General features: G+C 38.7%; 1 protein-coding gene across 1 annotated transcript in view; it reads right to left on the reverse strand.

Annotated features, from left to right (window-relative positions):
• gmds (GDP-mannose 4,6-dehydratase) overlaps nt 1-13,431 on the reverse strand; it is a 201,396-nt gene that overhangs the window by 185,537 nt on the left and 2,428 nt on the right. The gene's annotated exons all lie outside the window — the stretch shown is intronic.

Raw genomic sequence — 13,431 nt, forward strand, 5'->3', positions numbered from 1 at the left:
CAACCAAATCGCAGCAAAAATTCAAAACATGATAAAAGATTCACCAGCCAAGTTTGGGCAAACTGAATTCAAGATATCATCAGGTGTAAATGATTCACACACTCTTGTTAGACAAATTTTGTTGCATAAAGTTTTTTCTTACAGGACAAGGACAACAGCAACTGATGGTCCATTGTGTAGTGCAAACAACACAAACACAAGCAGGAGGGTACCAAATGATGTAATAACTGCTACATAAAGTCCCTTTAACACATGCACTGCAACCCTTAACATATCTAGACATTTCCTGTAGGATCTTTACGTGAGAGCACAAATGTCTGAATAAGTTGGACTGGCCAGTACATGGACTTTACAAAACCAGCTCCCATGTACAAAGTCTGTGTCATGTCTGATTGTCACATGTGAAAAGAGCAGGTCATTCACAGCAGAATTCACAGTAAGCGAGAGGGCGTGTTGATGACTTTTTTATAAAATGACTCGCACAAGACTGGAAGAATACTAACATCAGAGGGTGAGGAAGTATGGTAATTTACACAAAGATGCAATGAAAATAACCTGGATAAATGACAAGAATAAGGAACTTAATCAATTTCGGTGCTGGTAAGAGCCAACACCAAAACTGTCAAATTCAAGAAACAGCAAGAGAATCAGTTATTTATTACTAAATCACGAGCCAGCTACATGAGCTCTGTAATTTTCAAAGCTTGATATCCTGCTTTCAGCACATTCTACCCAGGCACCACACCTCGTGTAGTATTTTAAATAGGTGAGAACATCTGTTGTGTGCTGCGTGGGTAAGGGGGATACTCCAGACAAGAGTTCAGATGAGAAATCAGCTACTATTAAAAATTATATAACACAATAGCAGGACAAGGCTTGAAAAATTTAGTAAAGTATCTGCTAAATAGATAAAAATGCAAAACCTTTACAAGCAAATAATTACATTTTTAGTCTGTGTTACCATCAGATCAATATATGTTAAAGCCCTCTTTAATTATCAATTGCCTATGAATGCCTATGACGAATGTAATGCATCCTTTTAAAAAGAGAACCATAAGAGACCACTGACAGCAGAAAATGAGGGTGGACATCGCGGTGGTTCTTTTTACGGCAGAGCAAAGTTGCTTTCTGTTGAATAGGTACAGTGAATACCTTTTTTTATCATTTCAATGATGATTACAATAACAGATGTCCAAATGTAGTGTCATATTGGATGTTTTAGAAACAATCTTCATGAGAAAACCCTCCAGAAAACCTCTACATGGTCTTAAAATACAATTCCTCTTAACAAAACTGGTGTAATGATTTGTTGGAAAGTAAACCTGTATATTGTTCACTTCATGACACAATACTGGACATGACAAGAAAAAATTTTTTTATGGAGCTGGACCACAACCCTCCTAAAACCCCCGCATTAGGTGTAACATCTGCATGAATCAGGAGCTTTGGGCAGACATTGGTCCAATGTGTGTGTGTGTGTGTGTGTGTGTTGGTGTGTGTGAGAGAGCGAGCCCTGTCAATAAGGTCTTGTTCCCCTCACCCATGTTACTCCTCGTCTTTTTTCCCTGCTCAGACTTTCCGACCGCACATTCTGGAACACTCTGGAACATTCCGAACTAGTCATGGCATTCATCCCTCAATCCCCCTCACATATGTGCACGCACACACACATACACACACGTACTCATACACTGCCAGCCCCATGCATCCTCTCCAGGTTTGGGGTAACCACTGAGGTGGAGGGCAGGGAGCACAGGAGGACAGGGTTTAGGGGACAAGATGTTGAAGGACACCCAAGAGCCTGCACCCAGCACCGGGCTGGAACACTGCAGCACTGGGGCATGCTCCTATAGAGGTTGTACAGGTGGGCAAAGTCTTACATTGAGCAATATGCTGGTGGCAGCTTTACCCTCCCAAACAGACAACTACATGCTGGATAAACTCAAGTAGTTCAAAAACAAAAAGAAGAGACTTTACCGCTCATGTTAAGTTGTCAGTGAGTAACATTAAAGCGGTATTAGTTGATTTATGGCCACTAGGAGACAGAGGAAAGGAGGCCAACAGACACACAGCCCTGACATGTTGCCGGTAGTGTACTGTGGGTTTATCAGAGCATGTTTGCTGAAAACACATTTCCCCTGCTGCTGCAAACAGGACTGATGTAACAAAACATTACGTCCCATATACACGCTCACTTGTCTGGTTGTTAATATGGCTGTTATTTGAATCCAGCCATAAAAGGGATCCTAAAAGTAAATAAGCTAAATAGAATTAAGTTATCATAATTTTTATCATTTACACATGTGCTTATCCTACTGTATCATGTCAAAATGTCTGTTTAAGAAAAATGCCTGCTGTCTGTCTCCATGACATCTTCATCCACTAATGAAGACTGTGAGATGTATTTAAAAGATGCAGCAACTCTAAAAGAAATACTTCAATGAAATCGGGTGAAAACAGGTGTTTTCTTGATTACATTCCTCTGCTGCTGCTGCTGCTGCTGCTGCTGCTTTAGCAACCCGAAGAGGGTGTGAAACATGTGGCTGTTCTCAGCTTCTTTTTCCCCTCTAGGATAGGTCCCTAATTTGGATTTACACATTTCTCACTTCATCATTGTTTTGCGCTGAGACAAAGTTGATTGGGCTAAAATGCTAGAAATATCCACTAGAAACTCACTAATAGCTATATTTCTGTTTTCTAAAAATGAATGTATGCCTATATACTCTATTTTTTATATATAATTTTCAGCTCTGCAGGTTGAGCTCTCAGGTTGTGCGGTCGTTGGCACTGATGCCCAACCTGTTTCAGCCTAACCCGGGGAAGGGGAGGAGATGGGCACGGGCACTGGCAGCCCCTCGTCCGTCCCCACGGCGTTCAAAGCTCCGGCCGGTGTCATGTTTTCCTGCCCCTGTGCCAGGGTCAAAGCGTTCCACGCCAGACCAATATGGAAAACAAGCCTGAAGAGCTGCAGCTCTGTTGCAAAACAAGAAGCTCCTTTGAGGCCGTATTAGCCCATAAACCCTGGCCTCACCTCACTGTTTCCTGTTATGGGGAGCTGGGTGCTTGGTGGGAGCGGAGGAGGGTTGACACACACACAAACACACACACAACTACATGGTCATCTGCCAGGTTAATGTCACACCACAAACTCCTCAAAGACTCATTTTGGCCTTTGACACAGTGTGATCCCTCTACTCTAAAGCGACACAGAATACAAGCCAAAGGGCTAGTTCAGCTACAGCAGAGTGCAAGTTAATTTAGGTATATGATTACATTTGTCTCATATTTAAACGCTAGTGTCATTAAAGTGTTGAGTGAATCCCTCCTCTGAACATCAAAGATTGTCTGCAGTAGCGCGGATGGTCTGCAGGTGGAGCAAGAGTGTTAAAAAAAAACTTATGAGCTGCAGACAGGTACAGGTGTGACACCTTTTCCTACCACTGAGTGAACTCAGTAATTGTTTTTTTTTAATATGATGCTAAACAGATTTTGATTTTCATGTTTAAGGATGTCATTATGTCATTACATGTGAGAATAACTGAGCGTATGATGTATGACCACACATATGTTTTTTGGGGTGCATAAAGACAAAAAAAAAAGAAGCTGCATCTTGCGAGTCATGTAAAGGCATAAACTGGACACTAGCTATGTTCAAAGATTTAAAAAAAAAAAAAACCTGAGACACATTAAGAAATGTCCAAGTGCAGCTTTGTGCATGCTTTCATATATTTTAAATACTTGCCATGTTTGTTTCTTCAATTTCTGTATTTTTCTGTCTTCTTTTAAGAAAAAAATCCCCAAGCCTTTAAAATTCAATTTTCAAAAAAATCTGTGAAAAAAAGGTGATCCTATTAGCATGGGGTGAAAGGAGAGGGGTGGTGGGGTGGGGGGTAAAGCTGATGTTGATGTTAGACTAAATCAGTCCATGTGTCTGAAAAATGTTAACAATGTTGGCTCATCAGAACTGCCTCCCTGAGTTCTATCATTAGATCCAATCAACATTCCCATCATTATCACATCATCATCTCGTGGTTTCATTAAGAGGATGGATACGCATCAATATCACAAGGTGGCACTGCTGTGTGTTTCTTTCTCACAGGAAAGCTTCACAGTAATTGTCCTTTGACTTTAAAAATATTTTCTCTAGTAATGTGCTACTGCTGTAGTGCAGAGAAATAAAATAATCATATCACTGCGATACATTCAGTTCATTGCAACACATGCCTTATACACAAGCCATGTATTTTTCAGTGCTAGTGACAACACAATACCTGAGTTTCAGTACAAAACAAAAATTATGAACACCTTAAGTTGAGAAGCATAAACAGGTTTTTCCACAAACTCCCTTTTCAGTCATTTTTTTACAAACAACAGCCAAATAAGAATTCTGCATAAAATATAAAACATAAAATACAAAATAGACAAAATATAAAAATAAAAATACAGCGGGCAATGATTACACCAAGAACTTTCTGATCAAACTGAACAAAATTAGGCTAGAAATCTAACTTGACAGTCAATGCCAAGATTTTTCACTTTTTAGATATTATGTGCAGCACACACATTGTGGTTAATATGTGGAGAGTACCATCAGTAGGCGTATTGATGCTCCATACTTAGCCTTTGGTGTGTCCAAAACCGTGGACACTTTAGCCTTAGTAACATACAACAGCAAGCAGGAATGTAAAAACATTAACAAATTGTATCAAAAGGTGACGTTTTACACAATTGTCCTAGCTAAGCACAATGGTACAACCATGCACTTTCTTAGCTGTTTCTCTTTTTCGCCGAACGTTAGCCTAGTAGCAGGCTAGTAGGTTAATTAAGCTAGTAGTAGTGCTAGCTTAATTAGCATTAATGTCACCACTCATTATAAAACGCACTTCATATAAACTCGACAGAAACCAAATAAAACTCACCAAAACCGTATTGTTTAGTGGTCATTTAGTTATAAGTCCACTATTCCATCAATTGCCACCTCTGGTTTGGTCGAAATAAGCAGTTAATTCTCCGGTCCGAGCTGCAGAAGTTCAGCAGGGTACCCGTGGCGCTGGTGCTGGCGGGGCCACACGACCCGCGTGAGCAGCGCGCGTACCTCACAGAGTTTGGGGCAACCACACTGCCTGCCTGTCGCATGAGCAGCGCTTCTAAGGCACGGCTTGGCTGCTTCCAGGGTACACAGGAAAGCTGCTTCCCCCTCGCAGCATTTTTTCCCAGTGGCCATTTGAACGTTTATTTTGCAGGGAGCATTTTTCCCATAGATCACCATATAAAAGAGACATCTGTAAAAATGTTTACAGGACACCTCATACTGCAGACAAGATCAACTGTGAATCCTCCTATTCTGAATTTTTTAACCATGGTGGTTTTATATTTGTAAAAACCTGAGCTGAGTAAAGCAATTTGAAAATCTGTGACTATATCACTATGTATTGTCTATGAGGCGAGCGGAAACTTGTGGGCAGGGGGCCAGCTACGGGAAGACTTCTGCGCATAGTCAGTGGGCCCTATACTGCAGAAGTAAACCTGAAGGCTATACAACTTTTTCGTTGTATGAACCAAGCAACTCCATGGAAATGAATAGATGCCATTTTCGGTCTGTCATCTCGTTATCATTAAAGTCTATGGCTGCCGCTCAGCTGTAGAACATCTGGAGTCTCCCTTTTTTTCTGCATGATGCCTGGGGCTCTCAGCAAAAATAGACGGTGAGATAGACGGTCTTTTTTTTTCCTAATCACACTGACATTGCACTACCTTTCGCTGTAGTTTCAATGTTTTTATCTCTCAAAGATATGGAAAATATATGTATTTCTTTATAACTCAACTTTATCGTTATTTCAAAATAAAAACCGTCTGACAATGGTTCTGTTAGAATCCCTTCAGGTAACACAAGGCTTTTTATTGCAAAATACTTGCAGGACCAAGTTATTTACAATGCAACACATTGCATGAGTCCATAAATTAGTGAAGCACCGGCTTTTAATTGGGGAAACAGCAGTCATAGCAGCAGACAGCTCCACAGCAGCACCGCAGCATTAATACTGTCTGTGTAAACACAGCATTTGTGCAATCTGCAGCAGTTCAGTGCGGCAGCGGTCACACACTGCTCACAGAAGCATTGTGGCGTGGACATCAGAGGTGAAAATAAGCTGTCCATGCAGACTCTCGACTCTCCCTCGGCTGTTTCAGCTGGCTGTTTACAGTAGCGTTATCCCCAACACTTGCAGGCAGCTCAGATGCCAGTTGCACCAGACTGCTCTCTGGTGGTGCAAGATGTGCACTACATGCAAAATGACGTCCTCATTACAGCCTCTACAGTATGAGGTTAATAGAATAATGAGCGTCTGCAACTTTGACAGTATTGAAAATCATACTGTCAGGATTCTCAAATACCCTGGTATAACATAATACCATGATACTGGCCAAGCCTAACACCTTTAAAACTAATGAAACCATTAAAAATGGTGAGATTAACTCTTTGTGAGCAAAGCACAATACATGATCAAGTTGACAATAAAACAATATATCCAAACTAATCAGATATCTTATGATAATAAACAGAAATAGAATATAATACAAGTAAAATAGCTGACCATCACATTAAAAACTAAATGTCACGGGGAAATGTTCTAAACAATAGACCAGACCTCAAGGACTGAGGAGTATCAACTGAATTCTACTAATTCTATTTCTAATTCTAATTTTAATTAATATTTTGACAATTTTATGATAACATATTTGCAACAAAAAGAAGTGACAAAGTTCTTCCTGTGGTGTCATAAAGGATTACTTTCACTTGATGAAAAGCCTGAATGTATGCTTTGTGTACAGCTGTGACTAACAATATTGATAATTTGATAAATTGCCAAGTTGTATTTAATTTGTACTATGTTCTATCTATCTATCTATCTATCTATCTATCTATCTTTCCATCCATCCATCCATCCATCCATCCATCCATGTCTGAATGAAGCTTTTGGTCTATAAAATGTGATAATTTCACGGAATCCAGGTTAAATCATTCAAATGTCTTTTTCTGTCCAAACATTACAAAACCCAAAGATATCAGTTTGATCTGTTTGCTATCATTGGGGACAAAATCTCCAGCAAAATACTAACATTTGAAAAGCAAGACACTGTGTTTTTTTCTGTATTACAACATACTTGTGCATACTGAACAGAATGCAAAAAAAACAATGTTGTTAACAGTCATAAACCTCTTTTACTATTAAGACAGCTTCTGTCATCCCTTCAGCCAAGAGAACATAACAAGACAGTATGTGTTGTCTTGCCCAAACCCCAATGAGTTTAGTACCCCCTGCTGTTGAAACAAGGAACTATTGGGGCCTTTACCAAAAGTATCAATGCAGCCAGTCTGTGCCCTTTATTACTTGATTAGTATAAGGTCACCTGCCCAACATTAAAGCAAAAATACTCAATAGAAAGACCTGAATTTAAACAGCATAGTCCATGTAAGTGGAGGCATTATATGCATGTTTTTATGCACACACAGAGGTCATGGACATCCGAGCATCTATTTGTCATTGTGCATAAACTACAAATGATTCCCTTTAATGTGCTTTCATTAGACCGCAAGGAACAGCTGCCAAGCACGCCACTGGTCTGCAATTAGGCCTGATATGGTTTAATGACACTGTAATCACAGCCCACACAAGCATGTGCACACACATAAACACACAGTAAGTAGGAACACTTGTTGTGCTGTAAATCTCTGTCTCTCTGCTCTGCTTTAGGACCAACTGAGGCTTGTTGCTGGAATAAATGAGAAGAGCTTCCTGGTATCAGTATGAGTCCTGTAACCTTGACTTCACTTATTGAACACAATATGCATTTTAAAACTGGAGTTCAAATCCATATCCATGTTACTCCAGCTGAACTTACTCTTCCTGTCTAACTACAAGGTAGCAGACTTCATTCAGATGAGGAATCGGCCTTGAAGGAGCCATCAGCAGCTGTTATGAGTGACAGAGGGAATGTGTGCACGGATTCTTAGCTTTATGATTATTATTGCTGGCAGTCGCTCAGATTCTGTCCTGTGCTGCTAACAGAGAAGTCGGTGGAAAGAGGTGAAGAAGGAATGAGCGAAGTGTATCAAACGCTAACAAAGAATAAAGACAAGAGGCTCGTAGGATGAGCATCAAACAGCTCAAGGGGTCGTATCGCGGTGTAGCGTTTTTTTCCCCAAACAAAGGAGCAGAAGAAAGACGTGTGAACCTCTAAGCCAAAATAAAAGTTTTACCATTGAACAACACAGAGGCTGGAATTGTCCTCTTCATAACCCCAGATCGTAAAACAGCACCATGAGCCAGAGCCCCTGCCCGGCTCTGCAGCTCTGCTTTGGCACTCAGGTGGTCTCCCATAACTCACACCCTCTCGCCCCAATACTTCACACTGAGACAGCAGTCAAAAATATTCAGACGGAGCAGCATGCTGCCCTGAAATTTATGAACAGTTAGCCAGCCGATTTATGGCATAATTGTGACCCTGACACTCTGGCTAGCGACTTCTGAGATGATCTATCCAGATGCCTGCCTGCTTGTCTCCTGCCTCTCAGTATTAAACAGTGTCGGCGGGAAAAAAAACAAAAACAAATTAATACTGTTACTTTGTTTGCTGTTAAGAAAGATGTGGTACTTTGGAAAATGCTGCTTGACAAAATAAATGTGGGATGAAGAAAATGACTGTCCAAGAGGGTAGTGCTGCAGTCTGGTAATGATAAATGGATGGATGGGCCTGCACTTGTACAGCACTCTTCTAGCTGTTTGACCACTCATAGCACTTTCACACTTCATGTCACATTCACCCATTCACACACACATTCACACACACATTCACACACACATTCACACACACATTCACACACACATTCACACAGTGGTGGCCAAGGCTTCCATACTTTAACATGCAGACTTGGGACTTGGAGGAGCGGGGGGAATCCAACCACCAGCCTTCTGATCAATGGACGACCTGCTCAACCACCTGAGCTACAGCCACCCCAGCAGTCAGCTGTTCAAACCATGAAACACTCCCAAGGTCTCTTCTCATTCCCTACTTATTATTTGCTCTATTTAAATTGGAAATGAACTCCCAGACACCAACAGTGCTCTTCCTTACGCACACTATTACAAAGACACACACCTATATTTACATGCACACACAGAAACGGATGCAAATATCTTTTGCAGGTTCTCTCCCTCTTATTTGCTCTATTTTGATTGGAAAAAAACTCCCAGAAACCAACAATGCTCTTCTTTGCCCATACTACCACAAAGGGCACACAGCTATATTTACATGCACCCACAAAACAGGATGCAAACGTCTCTTGCAGGTTGCCACTGCTGCCATTGTTTGAAAAGAGCCATGCAGTAAATTTCAAATGCTGAAAAACTAGCTTACACATAATGCTTTCTTAGCATGACATTTCTAGCATAGTTAGTACATACCATAAGGTTTATTTTTCTGATATGAAGGGAAAGCACATTTGACCTCTGAGGACCATGAGAGCTTAAATCCAAGATGGCAAACAGTCCATCTGGTCTTATGTACAATGGTCCAATGGACAATGGTGTATTTAATAGATCATTATAAACTTAATTTTCACCAGTGACCGTCACAATAAACAGAAGACATTACATTTTGGTCTGGAAACTTGACAAAAACTGAATATTAAAACCAAAATAAATTCAATATAAACTAAAACTAAGCACATTAAACATGAATACAACTAAAATGGAAAACCTATATCTACCTAAGATGCATTGATGTATTGCATCTTACATCATATATATATAGTACTATATATAGTATATATATAACAGTATGTGACACACAAATCTGAAGATAATGGCTAAACTAAAAACTGAAATGATCCTCAAAAGCTAGAAAACAGTGTAGAAAAACATTTAGGGAGGTTATTTTTTAACTAATTTGGGGATGCCACTTCATTTGGTGATATATCTGAGATTGCCAGGGGTCGAATCTGACTTCCTTTCCCATCTAAAAATACATTACATACATACATACAAACATTATGGTGTGCACTACCTGTGTTAGAAATGTCATGCTTTTCTCATATAATGCACAGTTGTTGTTGTTACCCACTCTGCTATCAAATTCTATCCCATGTTTTACTCCCAATACATATTAACATGTGGAACATTTTACAATATGTATGAATATACAGAACTTTTTTTGTTAATTCAATTGCATTTGTAGATCAAACATTGAATTGGAATGTCTGGCAAATACCTGGCAGATCCAAGTACTTTGCAAAAATCTTGTAAATCCCATATTGCTCAGAATAAAACACCATGACAAAATACTTAAACAGCGGAAAGCTTACTGGATTTATGCTCTTCAAACATTGGCTCTGAAGGAACTGAATGATGAATTACTTCATAATATTTTCCTGTGATCCCTCTGTATTTAATATTCCCTGTATATTTTCTGCAAGTTGTTTTCGGTATTCTTTTTTTACAAATGATCTATCCATGTGGGCCAGTGTTGCGCCAAAAGAGTAATGGATACATGCTTTGGATATGTACTCATACTATCAAATTCATTTACCAAAGTGACCTCTTGATTGATTCCATTTATATATTTATGCTGTGATGCTGCATGATGTTTTTCACATCTTTATGGCCTAGGTATTTATACATTTTATTATCTTAAATTTATTATTGGTGTTGACTTTTTCCATATGCCGATTTTTGGGGCCTTGTTGCATTTATTATGAAAGTTCCTGTTTACGTACTGATGCTGTTTTTCACTTGCCATGCAAACATACACAAGTTCATTTAATGAGTGTGCAAGGTTTAAAAAAAGTATCTTTTTTAGAATATCATTGAACCTTTATCACATAAAGCATTTATTTATAGAAAACTACATATTTAATGAAAACATGTTGGGGTATGTTTCTGATTGTAACTCTACAGTGTTTTTTCTATGTTTTTATTTATTCATATCTAGGTATAATATTGTATACTGTCAAATAAACTCGTGTTTGGTATTCATGCCTCCCCACTGCATGTGGAAAATGTGGTTGACTACAAACTCACAGCTTCTCTAAAGAGGGTTTCTCTGTTACAAAACAGTTTGCCCAAAGAAGCTCTAGTTAATGGAATATTGCAATACATTTTTTTTGTTTGCAAGACCATGTGCGGGAGTTTTTCTATACAGCAAACCCCATATTGTAACAATTCTTGCAACAGCCTAATAAACCTACAAATATTACAAGGACAGAATCTGTCAAATGTACAAATCTGAACTGCCTGACATTATATATTGAGTTATTAACCACCCCAAAAAGAGAGACTGAGTGCTTCATTTTTACAGTGGAGTTACAAAAATAAATTATTTCATTTTTTTCATATAAAACCATGAATTTTATGTCAATTCTTAAAAATGACTTAGGACCAAGTAAGAATCAGATAGACTGAATAAACTTTTACAGGCTGATATCGCTAAAAAAAAATATCTGAGGGTTAAAAAAAATATATGATGATGTTAGTTTGGCCAATATTTTTTACACAGTTTAAATAAACTAAAGATCCCTCAACTTTCTGTGTCCTAAAATGATGACAAATTTACGCACTGAAGCATTTTAGAGTTCATTATAAACTTCATTATCAAAGATGTCTGTCACAATAAACACACAACATTCCATTTTGATCTGGAAACTTGACAAGAAATGAAAAATAAATACAAATCAATTGAATATAAATTAAAACTAAATATATTAAACATGAATACAACCACAATTAAACACCTATTTCCAACCTATGATGCAATAATATATTGCATTTTGGTGAACATATAAGCATACGTATATGGAAAATCTGATAATGTTGGCAAAACTAAAAACTGAATTGAGCCAAAAAAGCTGTTTTGAACCTTCTTATGAAAAGCAATATTTCAGCCTCGATCTCTGACCATGATACTATATGAGTGTTTGATTTTTAGGGTGACCTTTTCTTGACAATGAATGATGGACCCATTTCCTTTCCTAATGTTACCATGACGATGGCATAACTTCCTGACCTTCCGGCAAAGAAACCTCCAAAGGGGTAAAATGATAGCAAACATCACTGACGACATAATCACTCTAGTAGTGTCATCTATCTACTGACCCATTTTCTTGTTCACTGTGTACATAAATACCGGTAAAGCCAGTTCTGCCAAGCTGCCGTTCCTTTGTGCCCATTGTCTGTTTTGTTTGAGGTATTACAACACATTAGGTGAAAGGCATGTTTAACGTCTTAAACATGACAAATGTTTCTCACAACAGTGGCAGCGTGTAGTCAAACAGCAGGTCATGGTGAAGTCAGTTCGGTACCTCTCTTTCCAGTAACCATATACAGAATTACCTAGATGCTTCCTAAATATTTTTTTCACAGCAATAAAAAAAAAAGTGTCCATAGAAAAAACAAAAGTATATAACAGACCACACATCACTACTATCAAATGGCTTACTCTCACACCCACACATATGTGCACTGTCCAACACATGATTATCTTTATTACTTCACTCCTAGATTATGCGCCATTCAGCCAGCAGAAGTGTAGTTGGACACGCCCTAAACGCATTTGCACCATGCACTTCAGACCATGCACAGTAGATCATTGAAACAGGACCCAAAGTACACACACGCAAACCAATAAAAGTATCTTTATAGTTTCCGTGTGGTATCAGTGTCATAAGAAAATGTCAAAGCAAAGCCAGCCCAGTGGACATGATGCCAGATTAGACAGTAGCTGTAGAGCATGAGCAAACAAACTGTTGACTGTGTGGGAGGGCTCATCGAACTACATCAGCAGTGCTTTGTACTCGATGTGTCTGAGCTGATAGACGCAGAGTAAATATCTTCAAGTAGACTTTGGATCTGGTAAGTCATTGATTGTATTATTATATTTATTTTCTAACAGGGAGGAAGTGGGCAGGGTGGATCGGAGACCTGTAAACCTGATTTCACTCACAATGAATGATAAAATTGGTTTTCAAATCCATATGTTGATACTGTGGTGAGAGACATGTAGTCAGCAGTTAGCTGGAATTTACTTTTCAGCAAGGTGGCAAACACATAAATCAGGTCTTCTCATGTTATCATTCCACAAAAATGTTTTCCAAATTAGTAATTATAAGCAGGATGCAAAATGGCATAAGCTATATTTGTTTTTTGTGGTACACCTGTGCAATGTTTGGTCTCACAAACATCCGTTGGATTATCTCACATCTGACTTCATATAAAATCACATTGTAATTTATAACTCTTATAATTTTATAATGATTTATACTGTATTGCTCTGCCTTTTTCTACCATCACATTTTTTGTAGCTTAAGTAATCTGTAACTATTTAGATAACTGTTTGAGCTTTTCTTTTCTTTTTTTCAAAAATGCCAAACATTCTGGT

This window comes from Plectropomus leopardus, chromosome 3 (assembly GCF_008729295.1).
Source record: "Plectropomus leopardus isolate mb chromosome 3, YSFRI_Pleo_2.0, whole genome shotgun sequence".
NCBI lineage: Eukaryota > Metazoa > Chordata > Actinopteri > Perciformes > Serranidae > Plectropomus > Plectropomus leopardus.